Source organism: Oryctolagus cuniculus, chromosome 7, assembly GCF_964237555.1.
Source record: "Oryctolagus cuniculus chromosome 7, mOryCun1.1, whole genome shotgun sequence".
In the NCBI taxonomy this organism is placed as follows: domain Eukaryota; kingdom Metazoa; phylum Chordata; class Mammalia; order Lagomorpha; family Leporidae; genus Oryctolagus; species Oryctolagus cuniculus.
Window position 1 is genome coordinate 149,852,784 of NC_091438.1, and position 20,918 is coordinate 149,873,701.

General features: G+C 40.1%; 1 protein-coding gene and 1 long non-coding RNA gene across 49 annotated transcripts in view; one reads left to right on the forward strand and one right to left on the reverse strand.

The window, feature by feature from the left end:
- EIF4G3 (eukaryotic translation initiation factor 4 gamma 3) overlaps positions 1-20,918 on the forward strand; it is a 378,821-nt gene that overhangs the window by 240,898 nt on the left and 117,005 nt on the right. The gene's annotated exons all lie outside the window — the stretch shown is intronic.
- Positions 705-20,918, reverse strand: part of LOC103350302 (uncharacterized) — a 32,786-nt gene continuing 12,572 nt past the window's right edge. For 5 of the 6 annotated variants that reach the window (XR_518315.4, XR_518314.4, XR_011390862.1 and 2 more), the window contains one exon: positions 705-19,323. This is a non-coding gene — a long non-coding RNA (uncharacterized lncRNA). The remainder of the gene's footprint in view (positions 19,324-20,918) is intronic. The other variant, XR_011390861.1, reaches the window with a different exon arrangement.

Consider the following 20,918-nt stretch of genomic DNA (forward strand, 5'->3'; position numbering starts at 1 on the left):
GCTATTTTTTTAAAGATGTATTTATTTATTTGAAAGGCAGAGTGACTTAGACAGAGACAAGAGAATAAACAGAAGAGGAGAGATATTTTCCATCTACTGGTTCACTCCCCAATTGGCTGCAGTAGCTAGGGCTGAGCCAGACTGAAGCAAGGATCCAGAAACTCCCTATGATCTCCAACGTGGGTGACAGAAACTCAAATAGTTAAGCCATCATCCATTGCTTCGCAGACCCTTTAGCAGGAAACTGGATCAGAAATTGAGTAGTTGGGTCAGCATTGTGGCTTAGCAGGTAGGCGCCAGCATCCCATATGGACATCAGTTTGTATCCCATCTGCTCCACTTCCAATCCAGTTCCCTTCTAATGACCTGGGAAAAGTAACAGAAGATGGCCAAAGTGTTTAGGTCTCTGTCACACACAAGAGAGACTCAAATGAAGCTCTTGGCTTCTGGCTTTGACCTGACTCAGTCCCTGCTGTTGCGTCCATCTGGGAAGTGAACCAGCAGATGAAAGTCTCCCCTCCCCCCATTTCTCCCTCTTTCTCTTAACTCTTTCAAATAAATAAATCCTAAAAACAAAGCAGAACAAAAAGTAGATTAGCCAGGACTTGAACTGACACTCCTGTATGGGATGCTGGCATCCCAAGTGATAGGTCAACCACTGCACCACAATGCCTACCCCAGTAGTTTTATTTTAAATGGTTTTTTTTTTTTTTTTTTTTTGAGTAACCACACTGTTTTTCTATAATGGCTGTACTAACTTACATTCCCACCAGCAGTGTACAGTGAATCCCCTTTCTCCACATCCTCTCCAACTCCAGGTACCTTTTGTCTTTTTGTTACTGGATACTTTTTTGTTACAATACTAGCTATTGTTACTGGAGTGAGTTGATACCTCAGTGTGGTTTTCATTTGCATTTCACTGATGATTAGTGATGTCGAGCATTTTTATTTTTTATTTTTTTAAAGATTTATTTATTTATAGAAAGAGTTTCACAGAGAAGGAGAGGAAGAGAGACAGAGGTCTCCCATCCACTGGTTCACTCCCTGATTGGCTACAACAGCGGAGCTGCGCCAATCCAAACCAGGAGCCAGGAGCTTCTTCTGGGTCTCCCACATGGGTGCAGGCACCCAGGGACTTGGGCCATCTTCCCACTGCTTTCCCAGGCCATAGCAAAGAGCTGGATCGGATGTGGAGCAGCCAGGTGTCAAACCAGTGCCCATATGGGATGCCAGCACTGCAGGTGGCGGCTTAACCCACTATGCCCCCAGCCCTGAGCATTTTTAAATGTACCTATTAGCCATTTTTATGTCTTCCTTTGACAGATGTCTGTTCAGATCTATGGCCCATTTGTTTGTTCTGGTGCTATTGAGTCCCATCTCTTACATACTCTTATTGTAACCACTTTCTGCGTGCAAACCTTGCAGACATTTTCTCCTGTTCTGTAAGTCATCTCTGCTCCTTTGTTACCTTTGCTGTGCATAAGCTGTTTTATTTTTCTTGCAGCTTTAAGAATCCTTTTTCTTTAACCTATGAGACATTAATAATAATATGCCTTGGGGTATACTTAGTTTAATTGAATCTGGCCAAACATCTCTAAACTTCCTCAATTTGGATAGTTGCATATTTCACTAGGTTTGGGCAGTTTTTTATTACTATGTTTTGAGATATGAATATGTTATCCCTGTGGCCCTATGCTGTCCCACAGTTCCAATGAGCCTACTTCATTCCTCTTTATTTTTTCTTTTTTTCTCCTCTCTCTCCTCTGATTGTTTTATATATATATGTGTGTGTGTGTGTATATATATATATATATATATAAATTATTCATTTGAATGCCGGCGCTGTGGCTCAATAGGCTAATCCTCCACCTTGCGGCACCGGCACACCAGGTTCTAGTCCCGGTTGGGGCGCCGGATTCTGTCCCGGTTTCCCCTCTTCCAGGCCAGCTCTCTGCTGTGGCCCGGGAGTGCAGTGGAGGTGGCCCAAGTCCTTGGGGCCTGCACCCCATGGGAGACCAGGATAAGCACCTGGCTCCTGCCTTCGGATCAGCGCAGTGCGCTGGCCGCAGTGCGCCAGCCGCGGCGGCCATTGGAGGGTGAACCAACAGCAAAGGAAGACCTTTCTCTCTGTCTCTCTCTCTCACTGTCCACTCTGCCTGTCAAAAAAGAAAAAAAAAAAAAAAAGAAATTATTCATTTGAAAGTCAGAGTGCCTGAGAAGCGGAGACAGAGACAGGAAGGGATGTTTCATCTGCTGGTTCACTTCACAGCAGCTAGAGCCAGGAGTTCTTTTTTTTGTTTTGTTTTTTGTTTAATTTGAAAAGGGAAATACAGAGAAAGTGAGATCTTCTATCTACATTAACTCCCCCAGTGACCACAGCAGCCAGATCTGGGCCAGACTGAAGTTAAGAGCCACAGCTATATTTGGTTTCCCACATGGGCAGCGGGAACCCAAGTAATTGGTCATCGTCATCTCCCACTGCCTTCCCAGGCACACGGGCAGGACTTGGACGGCACTCTAGGATGGGATGCTGCTCTCACATGGGGCCCTTTAGTTGCACCATAATGCCAGCCCAAGTCACTTCAATAATTAACAGTGTGAAACTGTATATTAATTGGGTAATTTCTTGAAGTCTTAGAAATTCTTATGGTTTCTGTGTCGTTTGAGAGAAACAAAATAGTATTTTGAACTTGCAGAAAAACATTCTGCAGGAATTCAATACCTCATCCAATCATTCTTTCTGTACAACTTTTGGAATGGAGGGGATACATACTATGTAACATGAACTTACTTACTTTTTAAAATCATAACTTTTTAGTCACAGTTTTTATCTCTATATGATAAAAAATCAAAATTTGAAATTCTTTTGACACTGGGAGATTTCTAATCTATTGTGTCTTCTGGCACTTCTTATAGTGCATTGTTTCTCTGTATATTTTATTAATGTGTTTTATGAATTCCAGGTAAATTTTTGAAATTTTGAAAGCAAGTTCTAAAGAGTTTACACCTACTTTATCTGCCATGTCTTGGGGAAAGCATTGGCAGGAATTAATTTTGGTTTACTATTTTAAATCTATATTTATCTCCCCAGTAAAGGGCATTTCTATGGGACTGTTATGTTTTATTTCCATTTTTAGCTGTTTTTTCACTGAGTCTGTCCCTCTCATAGAAGTCTCAGGTTGGCATGCAAATCTCAGTTCCAAATCCCCACGTGGCAGAGATTTAAGCTGTCAGCTCTCTACACGCGGGTGTTGAAGGTGTGAACGCTTTGGTCGTGAGGACTGTCACATCACCTCCCACCTCCTGGGATGTAGTGGCAGCAGAAGGAACTAATCTTGTTTATTTGGATATATGAATTGACCTTATATTCATGTTTTAAAATTTTTTATCTTTTATTTAAAAAGTGGAGACACAGATCTTCCATCCATTGATTCAGTTTCCAGATTCCTGCAACAGCCAGGGCTGGGCCAGGCAGAATCCAGGAGCTCATTATTCAATCCAGGTCCCTCAATAATATGGGGACCCAACTACTTGAGCCATTACCTGCTGCCTCCCAGGATGCACATTAGCAGGAAGCTGGATCAGAAGTGGAGGCAGGACTTGAACCTTGGCATTCCAGTATGTCTTATTGCTACACCAAATGTCAGCCCCTACCCTATATTCTTAAAGTCTCAGGTAAGGGTACTGGTAGGTTTCTAGATTCTGTGGGTTAGACTTAGCTTAAATATCAGGGCAGTGAACTTTCACATGTTAAAGACAAAAAAATCTTAAGTTACTTTATTCTCAACTATGAGAAGATTGAAAGAGAACCATAATAATCACAATACCAGAGATATGGAAATCTATTCTTTTGACAAGAATAATTTTTTTTTTATTTAGTAAATATAAATTTCCAAAGTACAGTTTATGGATTACAATGCCCCCCCCATAATTTCCCTCCCACTCGCACCCCTCCCATCTCCCACTCCTTCTCCCATTCCATTCACATCAAGATTCATTTTCAATTATCTTTATATACAGAAGATCAATTTAGTATATATTAAGTAAAGATTTCATCAGTTTGCACCCACACAGAAACACAAAGTGTAAAATAATGTTTCAGTACTAGTTATAGCATTACTTCACATTGACAACACATTAAGGACAGACCCCACATGAGAAGTAAATACACAGTGACTCCTGTTGTTGACTTAACAATTTGACACTCTTGTTTATGGCATCAGTGATCTCCCTAGGCTCTAGTCATGAGTTGCCAAGGCTATGGAAGCTTTTGAGAGAACCATCCATCATGGGAAGTGGGATATACAGCAGACTCATACAATGGCAGATGTCCTAAATAGCACTCTGGTCTCAGAATCAGCCCTTAAGGCATTCAGATCTGGCTGAAGAGCCCATGAGAGTATTTTAGGCATGGGAAGCCAAGACACTCTAGGGAAAAAAAAAAAAAAAAAAAAAAAAAAAAAACGAAATGAAAGATCTCTGCAAATGAGATCCCAGTGGAAAGAACAGGGCCATCAAAGAAGGAGGTACCTTTCTCTGAAGGTAGGAGAGAACTTCCACTTTGACTATGACCCTGTCAGAATAAGATTGAAGTCAGAATAATCTTTAAAAAAAAAAATGAAACTCATTTTAAAAACTGATCTGAACAAGGGCACCTGGGAATAGGAAATTTCAAAATTTTTAAAAAGTTTATTTATTTGAAAGGGAGAGTTACAGAGAGAAAGGGAGAGACAGAGAGATCTTCCATCCTCTTCCATCCGCTGGTTCACTTTCCGAATGGCTGAAATGGACAGGGCTCAGCCAGGCCAAAGCCAGGGATCCTGGAACACTGTTCAGATCTCCCAGGTGGGTGTAGGAGCTTGAGCCCTTGAGTCATCTTCTGATGCTTTTCCCAGGTGCATTAGCAGGCATCTGGATCAGACGTGGAGTAGCTGGGATTGGAACCAACGCTACATGGTATGTGCTTCTCAGGTGGTGGCTTAACCTGCTGCTCCACAACACAGGACCTGGGGATTTGAAATATTTTACCTTTTTTTGACTTACCCTTTGTAAGGAGTATTTGAAATGTCCCTGGAAGATTTAGTTTCAGGGACCAAAAGCAGAGTGCCAGTGGTGTGTCTCACAAGCCTGATCCCTACCTTACTATGCCACCTTTTAAGTTCTCATTTTCCTCTAATGAGTTACATTCTGGAATCTTGGGACAGGACCCATTTAAAATTTATTGTGGCCATCTTTTTTAGAGACTTGAATCTGAGTGATCCTTAGGGATATGTGAAAATTTTCTCCACATTTTTTGTAAATTATTTCCAACAAAGCCACCTAACAATATACTTTAAAAGTTCATTTCTTAACTGTCATTCCTCCTTTCTTACTACCCTCCACAGTGAAGTCTTAAGCATTTCCTGGAAAATACTGGTGCCGGGTCAAATTCTGTTCTTCATGTGCGGCCAAAGGTGCCCAGATGCCTGGGGGTCGTCCCACTGTCAGGCTCACATGCTAACCTCCTAGCAAGCAAGTTCTGCAGTTCTTCCTTGCCTGTTTATGTGAGATGCGTCTCCCCAGTGTTCACATTTAACATATGTAGATTTCTTTGCTCAGAATTTAGCTCTTTCCCAGACTTAGTAATTAAACCCTTCTCCACTGCAAAGAACCTTTGTACTTAACCTGTGTTCAGACGGCCTAGGGGAGCACACCTCTCAATGAGTCAAAAGAGGAAAACCTAGTCTTACTAAAAGCCTGTCTTTCTTCAATGTTTTGGGTCTAAATGTAGATTCTTGTTATTTTTGTTCTAAACTCTGTCAGTAAAGTAACAGACTCTTTTTCTATCTTTGTGATCTTGGGTGAGTTCCTTAATCTCTGTATCTGTTTTCCAAAGTGAAGATAGTGTTTGCCTCATAAAGGTGTGGTAAATAAAATACGGTATGTATAAAACATTTAGCACAATATCTGACATATAGTAAGTACCCCATTGATGTTGAATAATACTGATAATATTTTTAGCTACTGTCAAGAGCTCAAAGGTTCACTTTGAATTCTGCTAGTATTATATAGAATAGGTATCATACCTACCCTGAGAAATCTATCTGCCAAAGAAGAGAATTTAAAAAAATTGATACCTTATGAAAAGTTTTTAATAAAATCCTAGGTACAAATTGGTGCAAAATTCCTAAGTGTAGTATTTATGCATGTATAACTTCAATTAAAGATTTTTTTTACCTGTTATGTCATTTAATCTTCACAATAGACACATCTCAAGGTTACCTCCACTGTGACTGGAAAGTGAAGAGAACGTTTGCTTAGAACAGTGAATTTTGAGAGTCTGCAATTGAAACCCTTGATATATCCATTACAGTAGAGTACAGTAACAATATCTGATTTCCTCTTTTGGTCAAGAGTGGGAAATTAGAAAGAAAGGCAAAGAAGAAACTAGGAGGAATGGAAAAAAGTGAATAGAGTAGCCAAAAATTAGGAGTACACTAATTGAATTGTCCATCGACTGATGAATGTGTAAACAAAAAATATGAAGCAAGTTGAGAAAATTAATAGAAACATGGAATTAAAACATAATGTGCATTTCCTTCACTGCAACCTTTGGAAGACCTCTCATATAATAGTGCATGGTATATTTGACCATGAAAGGAAATGAGGTACTGACATGGGTATGCTGCTACATGAAAGAACCTTGAGAACATTATGCACAGTGGAAAAAATTTACAGAAAGTCTCATTGCATAATTCGATTTATATGAAATAGTTCAAAATAGGCATATTTCCATGGCAAAATGATGAGTGGCTGCCAAGGGTTGGAGGTTGTGGTCAGAGTGCTAATGGATATGGAGTTTCCTTTTGGGATGATGAAAATATTCTTCAGTGATGATTACACAACTCTGAATATACCACAGAGCATTTACTTTTAAAAAGTGAATTTTATGATATGTGGATTATATCTCAGGAAGCTGTTATATTAAAAAGTATAAATATGTGGTTGTGCCATCAACATGTGTGCAGAATTTGGATAGGAAAATTGTAGCTTAGAAATCCAGGAAGAGAGTTTCAACAACACCACCATAAGCAACAGTAGCAGAGATACAGGAGAATGGGGGTCCAGTCAGAAATCACCTCCTTTTGATACATTTTATGCCTGAACTGTGTAGTTTTAAAAATTGTTTCTTATTATTTGACTAGAAGTTACATGTTACTGAGTTTGAGAAGGTGTTCTCATATATTAAGTATATGTACCACCTGTAACAACTGTTCTAGAAGTATTCATTGTTTGATGTCACAAACACAAACATGGAACTAGTGTGGGAGAGCAGGGTGGTCGTGGCCAAAACATATGATTGTTGCAGAAGTAATGATTCTGTGTTTCCTTTAGTCTTTGTGTACATTTGTTTCAGTTGAGTCATCCTCTCTGTAAGTCTTTCCTTAGCCTCTGCCTAGAGCACTTCTGGACATTTCTTGTCTTTCTAGCTATCCAACAATTCACTTGGCCATCCATCTGTTCAGTCCCCTTTCCTTTCAAGTCCGTTTCACCTACTCATTACCTTACACTTAAGCTCCTGCAACTCTGCTTTCAGATTTTTCTTGACACATGTTTTCACTGCACATTTCCCAGAAAAGTCTTCTAGCGAAAATATTGTTCAGGACACTGTGTCTTTCCATGAGCTGTAGAGACAGTTGTTTCAGTGGTCAGAATCTAGTTTCTCAGGTTGATCTTCTAGGCCCTTTTAAACTGTCTCACCCTAGCTTTACTTTGTTACTTTTTTTTTTTTTTTTTTGCCCTTCTCTCACTCTGTCATTATTATTTTCTGTTGCCAATGTTTATAGGTGTGTTAATTTCTTCATTGCTACCTTACTGCTACCTTTTCAACCTAGACTATATTAAAGAACATGCTCAAAATTTATCTTAAATCTTCCATTCTGATAATTCTTTCTCCTAAACATACATATGATTCTCTCTATTCAAAAATACATGAAGGGGGCCGGTATTGTAGCATACTGGTAAAACCACCTCCTGTGGCACTGTCATACTATATGGATTCTGGTTCATGTCCCAGCTGGTCCACTTCCTATCTAGCTTCCTGCTAAAGGCCCTGCCACCTGCACATATGAGACAACTAGAAGAAGCTCCTGGCTCCTGGCTTTGATCTTGCCTAGCCCTGGCCATCACGGCTATCTGGGGAGTGAACCAGCAGATGGAAAATATCTCTCCTCCCCCCCTTCTCTCTGAAACTCTGTCTCAAAAATAATAACAACTCTACTTGGATACAATTTTAAAGACACTCTTGAAGTACTTTATAAATATTGGCATATATGTATTTTATGTCTCTTTTTGCTCTTCAGTGTTGGTAAAGCTCTGATTTTATTATTTCCACAGAGCTCTTATTAAACGTTACTTATTTAAGCAAATGAATAGGTTTGTGTTAATGTAAGAATTGGGTTTTTTTCTTGATTTTGTAGAGATTTATACTGTTTTTAGGGATAAATGTATTTAAAATCTATCTGGTAGAAAAATTTTATTAATTTTAATGATAGTTGTCATCAGTTAAATTCTTGCTATTTATATAGCACTGTGATATTTTCATTAACCTTCACGAAAACCCTGTTATTTTGTAGAAGAGGAGACTGAGGCACAGAAAAGGTGATAGTTGTGAAAGTTTATATGGTTAGTAAGTGGAAGAGTTGGAACTCACCCTTAGCTCTAAAGTCTAGGCTTATAGCCATGCCTGTCTGTTGCCTCTCAGATTAAACCACATATTTTTTAAATGTCAGCAGTCAGAACTTAAAGTCATTTGAAGTAATTCTTTTTGAAGATATTCTTTTTATATTAGAAATGACTATAACACTCACATAAATGCACAATTGGATAAACAAGTAGATGACCCATGTTCGCAGTCTTTGTACATACCTTGAGTAGCTAATGACAGCAGAAAGCACAGAATGTATGAGCCTTCGTTCTTAGTTAATATACTCTCTCCAAGTTTCTGCTGTTGCAGAGTCCATACCTATAACTTAGGCAGCACCTTAGTATCTAATGCACCACTTAATAAAAGTAGGATTCAGTATTTATGAAAGAGCATTCAGTATTTGGTGAGATACTCAATAGTATCCAAAAGATACTATGGCTTTTGCAATATCATACTGTCATTAATAATTGTTAATTCATTCAACAGATAGTTATTGAGTTCTAGAACTATCATAATTTTACTATCTTTAACATAGAATCCAAATAAGCTTTGAGTGACATTTGAGATATTTAAATCAATGTGCCAGACAGTTTATAGAGAAAAATCCTTTGGAAGGTGATAGTGCACATAGATGTTTCATAAATTATGTAGATCACTTGTTAAGTTATGTTATAACCTCTGAAACCATGATTTTCCTGTATATGAGTGGGATATATTCTAATTATAAAAACATGCCAGGGTGCAAAATAGCATGTATTATAGGAAGAAAAGGAAATAGCTGTGTGTGCACATTCACATTATAATACACACATACATGTGCTTGCATATACACCAGTATTTTCTGTGGACAGAAAAGAAATACTTAATAATGAGTTCCTCTGGAGAGAGAGACATAAGAATCTATTAGGAAAGAGAAGACTCACTTTTTCCCCTTGTTTATTCATCTGTGAATATGAATTTCTCATCATAATTATAACCAAAACCAAGTTTAATTATAAATTTTGCAGTTGTTTTTCTTGCTCAGTCAATTCTCTCATGATAAATTATCTCATGTATATGAAATAGATTGTCAGATTTCAAAAGGTACCTTACAGTTTGTTTTGAATAATTCCTAATATTCTTTAAAACAAGAAATGCTTCATTTTATATCATTTATCTTCTTTATTCCTCATTAATTTGCTTTTTATGTAAATTTCTTAAATCATTCGTATTTGATTTTTCATAAAAATAGAGTGCAAAGGAATTGTACTGTTTTGGGATTTATGGTGTCCAGCAAAGATTTGAGCAACTAAATATTTTCTTCTTTAGGTTTCAATAATAAATTCTGGGTCTTCCCTAACATTGTATTTATTTTTAAATAAATTATAACTTAGAACTTCCTTTATGCTTTTTTTGATTTCCTACTCTGATCTATATTTTGGGACACATTAGGGAAGAATGTTCAAAATGGGAACTGTCATGGAAACCGTGAAGAAACATGGATGAACTATAGGTTTTCCCAGTGTGCTAAGAGGGAATGTTATAAGTCAATGTGTAAAGATTTTTGACAAAAAGTCCAGAATTTAATCAATAAATTAATTTCATCTCCTCAGGCAGAGTTAATTTATACCTATTATATGACCTACTATGTGACTTTTTAAAATTTAGGTTTATTTATGTATTTACTTACTTGAAGGGCAGAGAGAGAGGGTTGGGGGGGGAGAAACAGATTTTTTTTAGAAAGCTTTTATTTAATAAATATAAATTTCTTAGGTACAGCTTTCGGAATATAGTGGATCTTCCCCCTATACCCGCCCTCCCACCCCCAAACCACCCCACTTCCACTTCCTCTCCCATCCCATTCTTCATTAACATTCATTTTTTTGAAGATTTATTTATTTATTTGAAAGAGTTATACAGAGAGAGGAGAGGCAGAGAGAGAGAGAGAGAGAGGTCTTCCATCCAATGATTCACTCCCCTATTGGCTGCAGCAGCCGGAGCTGCGCTGATCTGAAGCCAGGAACTTCTTCTGGGTCTCCCACATGGATTCAGGGGCCCAAGGACTTGGGCCATCCTCCACTGCTTTCCCAGGCCATAGCAGAGAGCTGGATGGGAAGTGGGGCAGCCGGATCTCGAACCAGCGCCCATATGGAATGCCGGCTGCGCCACAGCGCCAAAAATATGGAACTCTATATGAATTTGCCTGAAATGCTCTCATGGGCTTTTCAGCCAGATCCGAATGCCTTAAGGGCTGATTCTGAGGTCAAAGTGCTATTTAGGGCATTTGTCATTCTATGAGTCTGCTTGTGTGGCCTGCTTCCCATATTAGATAATTCTTTCCTTTTCATTTCTATCTGTTGTTATTAGCAGACACTTGGTCTTATTTTTGTGATCCCTTTGACACTTGTACCTATCTATATGATCATTTACACACTTAATATGATCACATAAACATGTAAGATAGCATTAGTACCTGACAACTAAATGGAATTTGGAGTCCCAAGGCAAATTTTTAGCTTTACCCTTAGGTGTAAGTCTGTGGGAACTTGTGCCAAACAGTACATCTCCTCCGTCTCTTATTCCCACTCTTACTTTTTTTTAATAGGGATCAATATTCAATTGGATTTAAACACCTAAGAATATTTCTGTGTTAAGTAAAGAGTTCAACCAATGGTATTAAGTAGAAAAAGATAATACGAAAAAGAATAAAATAATAAGCTGTTCCTCAACAGTCAGAACAAGGGCTGATTAAGTCATTGCTTCTCATAGTGTCAACTTTACTTCTAGAGTTTTTCTTCTAAGTGTTCAGTTGTCACAGAACAGGGAGAATATATAATATTTGTCCCTTCAGAATTGGCTTATTTCACTCAGTATGATGTTTTCCAGATGCCTGCATTTTATTGCAAATGACTGGATTTCATTTTTTTACTGCTGTGTAGTATTCCAGAGAGTACTTATCCCATAATTTCTTTATCTAGTCTTCTGTTGATGGGCATTTAGGTTGACTCCATGTCTCAGCTATTATGAATTGAGCTGCAAAAAACATGGAGGTGCAGATAGCTCTTTTATTTGCCAATTTAATTTCCCTTGGGTAAATTCCAAGGAGTGGGATGTCTGGGTCGTGTGGTAGGCCTGTATTCAGATTTCTGAGGTATCTTCCACTACGTCTTCCATAGTGGCTTTACCAGTTTGCATTCCCACCAACAGTTGTTTAGTGTGCCTTTTCCCCCACATCCTTGTCAGCATTTGTTGTTTGTTTTTTTGTATGAAAGCCAGGGTGAGGTGAAACCTCATTATGGTTTTGATTTACATTTCCCAGAAAGCTAGTGATCCTGAACATTTTTTCATGTATCTGTTGGCCATTTGGATTTCCTCTTCTGAACAATGTCTGTTTAAGTCCTTGGCTCATCTCATAAGTGGGTTGTTTGTTTTGTTATTGTGGAGTTTCTTGATCTCTTTGTAGATTCTGGCTATTGATCCTTTATCAGACTGCATAGTTTGCAGATAATTTCTCTCATTCTGTCAGTTGCCTCTTCGCTTTCCTGACTGTTTCTTTTGCCATGCAGAAACTTCTCAATTTGATGTAATCCCAATTGTTAATTTCGGCTTTGGCTGCCTGAGCCTCTGGGGTCTTTTCTGTCGCTCCCCGTCTTCGTGAAGGAACGACACAGGACCCTGCGCTGTTCTTTCGTCTCCTCGGCCCTCCCCGGGTTTGCTGCTGGTTCTTCCCGGGTTGGCTACCGTCCCTTCCACCTCCGTGGAAGGGCGGTTCCCCCTAGCCACTTTCCCCACTTCCGCGGGGGATCGGCACACCGCCGGCCGGCTCTCTCGGGGGCTGCACAGGTGTTCCTTCAGATAGATGTTCCCCTTAGATGTTCCTGGTGCATGTTGTCTCTCTCCTCCTTTATAGTCCTCTTCCACCAATCCCAACTCGGCTGCCCATACGCCGAGTACGCTGCTCTCCTCCAATCAGGAGTAAGTCCTACAGTTTATTGGTTGAACTGGAGGCAGCTGTGTAGAAGCTGTTTCTCCCTTCTCAGCGCCATATTGTGGGAGAGCAGATGCATAGAATAAGTCTTAATTCCAGTAACTTAGTCTAGTCCGAGTTGCTCCCCACATTTTCCAAGAAGTCTTTCGCTGTACCAATATCTTATAGAGTTTCTCTGATGTTCTCTAATAATTTGATGGTGTCGGGTCGTAGATTTAGATCTTTAACCCATTTTGAGTGGATTTTTGTATACAGTGTAAGGTAGGGGTCTTGCTTCATACTTCTGCATGTGGAAATCCAGTTTTCCCAGCCCCATTTGTTGAATAGACTGTCCTTGCTGCAGGAATTGGTTTTAGCTCCTTGGTCAAATGTAAGTTGGTTGTAGATGTTTGGATTGATTTCTGGTGTTTCTATTCTGTTCCTTTGGTTTATCCATCTGTTTCTGTACCAGTACCATTCAGCTGTTTTGATTACAACTACCCTGGAGTATTTCTTGAAATCTGGAATTGTGATGCCTCTGGCTCTGTTTTTGTTGTATAAGATTGCTTTTGCTATTCAAGGTCTCCTGTGCCTCCATATGAATTTGAGCATCATTTTTTCCATATCTAAGCAGAATGTCTTTGGTATTTTGATTGGTATCGCATTGAATCTGTAAATTGCTTTTGGAAGAATGGACATTTTGATGATATTGATTCTTCGAACCCATGAATATGGAAGATTTTTCCTTTTTTTTATCTTCTATTTCTTTCTTTAATGTTTTCTAATTCTCATCGTAGAGATCTTTGATATCCTTGGTTAAGTTTATTCCAGGGTATTTGATTTTTTTGTAGCTATTGAGAATAGGATTGATCTTAAAAGTTCTTTCTCAGCCGTGGCATTGTCTGTATATAAAGGCTGTTGATTTTTGTGTATTGATTTTATAGCCTGCTACTTTACCAAACTCTTCTATGAGTTCCAATAGTCTATTTATTTATTTTTATTTTATTTATTTGAAAGACAGAGTTATAGAGAGAGGTAGAGACAGAGAGAGAGGTCTACCATCTATTGGTTCACTCCCCAGATGGCCGCAATGGCCGGAGCTGTGCCCATCCAAAGCCAGGAGCCAGGAGCTTCTTCCTGGTCTCCAACATGGGTGCAGGCTCCCAAGGACTTGGGCCATCTTCTGCTGCTCTCCCAGACCACAGCAGAGAGCCTGAATGGAAGTGGAGCAGCCAGGACCCAAACCAGCACCCACGTGGGATGCCGGCTCTCTAGGCCAGGGCTTCACCCCGCTGCACCACAGCCCTGGCCCCGTCTCTTTAAAAAAAATAAATAAAAGATTTATTTTTGTTTATTTGAAAGGCAGAGTTACAGAGATAGGTAGAGACAGAGAAAAATGTCTTCCATCCTGTGGTTCACTCCCCAAATGGCCACAATAGCCAGATCTGTGCTGATCCAAAGCTGGGAGCCAGGAGCCTGGAGCTTCTTCCGCATCTCCCACATGGGTGCAGGAGCCTAAGGACTTGGCTATCTTCTACTGCTTTCCCAGGCCGTAGCAGAGAGCTGGGTCAGACAAGAAGCAGCCGGGACTAGCACCAGCGCCCATATGGGTTGCCGGCGCTTTAGGCCAGGGCTTTAACCTGCAGCACCACAGCACCAGCCTCTCCAGTAGTCTCTTAGTGGAGCTCTTTAGAACCCTGATATAAAGAATCATGTCATCTGCAAATAGGGTTAGTTTGACTTCCTCCTTCCCAGTTTGTATTGATTCTTTTGACTTCTTTTTCTTGCCTAATGGCTCTGACTAAAATTTCCAGTACTACATTGAATAGCAATGGTGAGAGTGTGCATCCCTGCCTGGTACTGGACCTCAGTGGGAATGCTTCCAGCTTTTCCCCATTCAGTATGTTGCTGGCCATGGGTTTGTCATAAATTGCATTGATTGTGTTGTGGAATGTGCCTTCTATACCCAGTTTGCTTAGATTTTCATCCTTAAAGAGTGCTTTATTTTAACAAATGTTTTCTCTGTATCTGCTGAGATAATCATATGGTTTTTGTTCAGCAGTTTGTTAATGTGATGTATCACATTGATTGATTTGCAAATGCTGAACCATCCCTGCATACCAAGGATAAATCCCACTTGGTATGGGGATGATCTTTCTGATGTGTTGTTGGATTTGATTGGCTAGAATTTTGTTGAAGATTTTTGTGTCTGTTCATCAGGGAAATTAGTCTGCTATTCTCTTTCTCTGTTGGATCTTTTTCAGGTTTAGGAATTAAGATAATGCTGGTTCCATAGAAAGAATTTGGAAAGCCTCCCTCCCTTTCAGTTGTTTTGAATAACTTGAGAAAAAATTGAGTTAGTTGTTCTTTAAATGTCTAATAGAATTCAGCAGTGAATCCATCCAGTCCTGGGCTTTTCTTTGTTGGGAGGGCCTTTATTACTGATTCAGTTTCCTTCTTGGTTATGGGTCTGTTTAGGTTTTCTGTGTTTTCATGGCTCAATTTAGGTAGGTTGTATGTGTCAGGAATCTATTCATTTCTGCTAGGTTTCCCAGTTTGTTGGTCTACAACTCGTTGTAGTAATTTCTGATGATTCTTTTTATTTCTGTGGTATCTGTTGTTACATTTCCTTTTTCATCTCTAATTTTATTGATTTGGGTCTTTTCTCTCCTTTTTTTAGTTAGTTGGGCCAAAGGTGTGTCAATTTTATTTTTTCAAAAAACCAGCTCTTCATTTTGCTGATCTCCTGTATTGTTTATTGTTTTTGGACTCAATTTTGTTGATTTCTTCTCTAGTTTTAATTATTTCTTTTCTCCTATTAGTTTTGGGTTTGGTTTGCTCTTGTTTTTCTAGATCCTTGGGATGCATTGATAGCTTGTTTACTTGGTGCCTTTCTAATTTCTTGATGTAGGCACCTATTGCTATAAACTTTCCTCTTAACACTGTTTTTGCTGTATCCCATAAATTTTGATATGTTGTATTGTCATCTTCATTGGTTTCCAGAAAGATTTTATTTCTCTTTTGATTTCTTCTATGACCCACTGTTCTTTCTGGAGCATGTTGTTCAGTCGCCAAGTGTTTGCATATGCTCTAGAGATTCCTACATTTCTGAGTTCCAGCTTCATTACATTGTAGTCCAAGAAGATGCATGGTATGATTTCAGTTTTTTAAATTCACTGAGACTTTCTTTATGGCCTAGTTTGTGGTCAATTCTAGAGAAATTTCCATGCACTGCTGAGAATAATGTGTATTCTGCAATTGTAGGATGGAAAGTTCTATAGTGTCGATTAAACCTGCTGGAGTCTTGAGCCTTGGGTGCCCTCCATGTGGGTCCACTGTGTCCCTCTAATTTGGTTGAAGTTTCTTCTGCCATTTTTTTCCCTAACTCTTCCCTGAAGCTACACTATCTCCAGTTTTTAAAAACTATCTTCTCCTAGATTAGAGCAGTAAGTTCCTTCTGTACTCTGCCATTTTGGAACTTGGTCTAAGAGAGATCTGTGTGCTGGTTCACTCCCTGCATGCCCACAGGAGCCAGGGCTGACCAGGTAGAAGCCAGGAACTCCATCTGGGTCTCCCATGTGGTCCATCATCTGCTACCTCCCAGGTGCATCAGCAGGCAGCTGGATAGGAAAGGGAGGTAAGTCTCAACCTCTGGGACTCCAGTGTGTGATGTGGGTGTCGTGTGCCTGCTGTGTCACAATGCCCAGTGCCATGTGAGTCTCCTGACCTCCAGGACTACAGAACTGAACTGAGGCAAAATCTCTTTCTAACAAGAACTCCACATACGAACATCAGGAAGGGCAAGGGAAGTGATGAAAGAGTAGTGACTACGTCTGTTAAGAAGTGTTTTCATTACTTGCAGTGGTCCCTGCAGATTCAGGTTAAAGCAAACTCCCCTGCACTTCATAAACTTACCCTTCATGGACTTACCCTGATGTTGGGATGAGCGGTTGTTTTAATTTCATTTGGGTTTACATATTTAGAACAACAAACTGTAGTGTTGTTTAAAGCTAAAAAGCATTACATAGGAAGATAACTACTTGTAGCATCTTTTCTAATTAAATTATATATTTGTGCTGTAATGATTGACATTTCTGTGTCTGTACTAAGATTTATTTTGAAATAAATTGTAATCTTTTTTGATGGTGGTGAAAGTGACACAAAAATGTTTATTAAAATGTGAAAAATGCTTAAGAGGCTACAGAAAGGACTGTACAGTATAATAGAGAGGCCTAGCAAATCTGATAATAGTCTCATTGGAGTCTTTTCTTACTGCTGACAGAACTGCATAATGGACTGTTCTGCTGAGCTTTTTGGACTAAACCTACTTGGAGTAACTTTACCATTTTATTTTTGTAGTGACTTGACATGTTGTGCCATAGGTCTAACAGAAAAACTGTATTCCTTACTCAACCCTCCCTTGCTAAACTGCACGTCCTCTCTTGCTCTGAAGACAAAAGACAACCAAGATATAAATGAAGATGAATTCAGATAAGAAAGTGTGGGAATAAGATCGAGTTGAGAGGCAGGATACTGTGTTGGAAAAATGAAATTTTTAAAAAGATTAATTAATTTACTTGAAAGGCAGGGAGAGAGATCTTCTGTCTTTTGGCTCATTCCTGAAATGCCTGCAATAGCTGAGGCTGTGCCAGCCTGAAGCCAAGAGCCCAGAACTTCATCCAGGTCTTCCTCACGTGGGTGGCAGGAACCTAGTACTTGGGCCATTATCTGCTACCTCCCAGAACATTAGCAGAAAGCTGGATCAGAAGCAGAGATGAGACCCAATCCCAGGCTCTGCAATATAGGATGCAATCTCCCAAGGAGCTTAATCATCGCAACACAGCTTCTACCCCAAAGACTAGATTTTGAAGTTAATCTGTGTTGGGTTTGTTTGTTTTATTAATCATTTATTTGAAAGGCAGAGTTACAGAGAGAGAGGGAGAGACAGAGAGGGTTCTTGTATCACTGGTTCACTCCCCCAGATGGCTGCATCAGCCAGGGCTGAGCCAGGCCACAGCCGGGAGCCAGGAGTTCATCTGCATCAACCACGTGGCTGGCAGAGGTCCAAATATTTGGGCCACCCTCCACTGCTTTTCCAGGCACATTACCAGGGAACTGGATCAGAAGTGGAGCAGCCGGGACATGAACCCCAGCACCCACATGGGATGCCAGTGTCACAGGTGTCTTAACCTGCTGCACCACAACACTGGCCCTCTATCTATATTTTAAATCCAGTTCCAACCTTTACTCCTTCTGAGGTTGACCTTTCTGTACTGCAGTTTCCTCATCTCTGCAATGGGGATAATGTAACAGTACTCCCCTAACAGAGATTTAACTAGTGTTACTGTAGAGAGACGTTAATTAACCTTGAGCTTAATTTTGATTTTACATATTTTATTCATTAACATCTTTTAAAATAAAAGATTTATTTGAAAGGCAAAGTTACAGAGAAAACAGGAGAAACAGAGAGAGAGAGATCATCCTTCCACTGATTCACTCCCCAAATGACCCCAAAGGGCTTGGCTTCAAAGCCTGGAATTTCATCTGGGTCTCCCATGTGGTGGCAAAGGGCCCTAGCACTTGGGCCACCTTCTGCAGCTTTCCCAGGCACATTAGCAGGAAGTTGGATCAGAAATGAAACAGACAGAGCTCAAACCACTCATATGGGATGCCAGCACTGCCAATGGCTGTGCCAGAGTGCTGGCTCCCGTTCACAGATCTTCAGTGAGTGTTCTACTGAAGTGCAGGTGATGTATTAGATGCTAAGAGGAGATCTAGATGGTGCAATCCTTAACGCGTCCTCACATCTTTATTGTGTAGTGGAGCAAGGGAGCATTAAACTCATTGGTGGTAAAATTGTTAGCACTAAAAGCATGAAATGCCTCTTAAACTGATCAAAAAGTATAAACAATTTGACATATTTGGTAAAGATGCTGCTAGATACACCTTAATCCCACATTCAGAATGTTTCTGTTCAAGTCCTAGTTCCTGTTAATGCCCGCCTTGAGTGGGCAGCAGGTGGTGAGCCTGATGTACTTGCAGCCCTGCTCCCAGCTTTGCAGACAGATTGAGGCTTGGCTCCTGGCTTTGGCCTGGCCCACTCTTAGCTGTTGTGGGCACTTGGAGTGTGACCCATCATTAGAAGATCTCTGTCAGTCTGTCTGTCTCTTTCTACCTTTCAAGTAAATAAAAATCTTTATTTTTAAAATATACTATACTGACATCACAGATTTGGAGAATGAATAATGAATTCAAGAAAATGAAGGTAAGAGTGCTCATGGTAGGAAGATATCCTGGAGGTGTGTCTAGAGAGGATGGGAAGAAAAACACAGACAACTGGCCAGACAAAACACATACCAAAACTGTGGAGGCATCAGGAGAGGAGCAGAAGCAATGTCCATCTTCTTCTGTTGACTGTCCCATTCTGGAGCAGAGCCCAGACATCTAACCTAGTTGGAGCTAGGGGCGGCATACTTAAGAAAGCATTATTTCTTTATAAGGCAATGTCAGAAGGTGGACTATAATGACAGAAATTTGATCTAGTAGTATTCTTCCAGTTAGACATACATGATTCTGGAATCACTAGCTGTTGTCCAAATAAAAATCTGTATTGCAGATGTCTGGCATAGCAATCATGTGGCATCTTCCATGACCTTAAGAATCAGGATTTGGAGCCCAACAGCTGTTGTTTCTGCATGGTAAGGGACTGAGGTCAGTTTATGTAATGAGGCACATTATTGAGCTGATACACCACTTTCAGCACTACCCAGGCTACGGCCTCCACACTCCTATGGAGGCTTATCTGAGCTTCTCCCAATGGCATAATTAGCTATTGTAGTTTTGCAGTATCTTAATATAATATGTCCACTAACTTCTTATTCTACATCAAAATTATATTAGCTTTTCTGTTTATAAAATATAATAATACAGCATATTCTCTGCACAAAATAGGTACTTGATTAGTGGGAAAATTATGAGATTATTTTAAAAACATGATACATTTAGTTTTTATTTGGACTAACAATTTTCCTATAATTATTAGATTACATATCACTTCTCGGACTTTTGACTAAGATCAAGTGTAGGTCACATAATTCATCCCCCCCCCCCTTTTAAAGATATTTATTTATTTGAGATGTAGAGTTAGAGAGGAAGAGACACAGAGAAAGGTCTTCCATCCATGGTTCACTCCCCAAATGGCTGAAACAGCCAGAGCTGGGTCAATAAGTGAAGCCAGGAGCCAGACTTCTTCTGGGTCTCCCACATTGCTGCAGGGGCCCACAGACTTGGGCCATCTTCCAGTGATTTCCCAGACCATAGCAGAGAGCTGGATCAGAAGTGGAGCAGCGGGACTCACACCAGCATCCAAGTGAGATGCCAGCTCTGTAGGTGGAGGTTTAAACCTATATATACCACAGCACCAGCCCCCATAATTCATTCTTAACATTCTTGACATTAATTTAAATTCACCTAAGCATAAATTAGACATCTTTTTCTAAACATACCTATCACATAAAATATATCTGTTTGAATGAGTTATGTTTGGAGGAGCCACAGAGAGGCAAACTGTTACTAAAATACATTTATAAAGGGCAGGCATTGTGGTACAGCCAGTTAAACTGCCACTTGGGACACCCACAGTCCACATTGAAGTGCTGGTTCAAGTGCTGGCTACTCTACCTGCCAATGAATCTGGAAGGGCAGTGGATGATGACCAGAGAATCTGGATTCCTACCACCCACGTGGGAGACCTGAATGGAATTCAAGGCTTCTGGCTTCAGCCTGGCCCATCCCTTGCTGTTGAGGCCACTTGGGGAGTAAACTAGCAGATGGGAAATCTCTCAGTTTTGCTCGCTTGCTCGCTCGCTGGGGGCCATTGTGGCCATCTTGGGAGTCAAACAGTGAATGGAAGATGGATCTCTCCCTCTCTCTGTCGCTCAGTGTATATTTACATAGGATACCTTATATAAATCTATATAAAACATATATTTGTGTGTTTATATAAATTGATATAATGTATCTACACATAGTCAGTTGGTCTACCAACTAACCTGCTTTTTGGGATGTCTGCATTCCATATTGGAGTACCTGAGTTTGCGTCCTGGCTCCACTCCCAATTCCAGCTTTCTGCTAATGTGCACCCTGGGAAGCAGAGCTGATGGCTGAAGTACTTAGATCCCTGCTCCCATGTGGAAGACCAGCATTGAGTGGGGAGACCAGGATTGAGTTCCAAGCTCTACACTTCAGCCTGGCCCAGTCGTGGCTGTCATGGGCATTTGGGGAGTA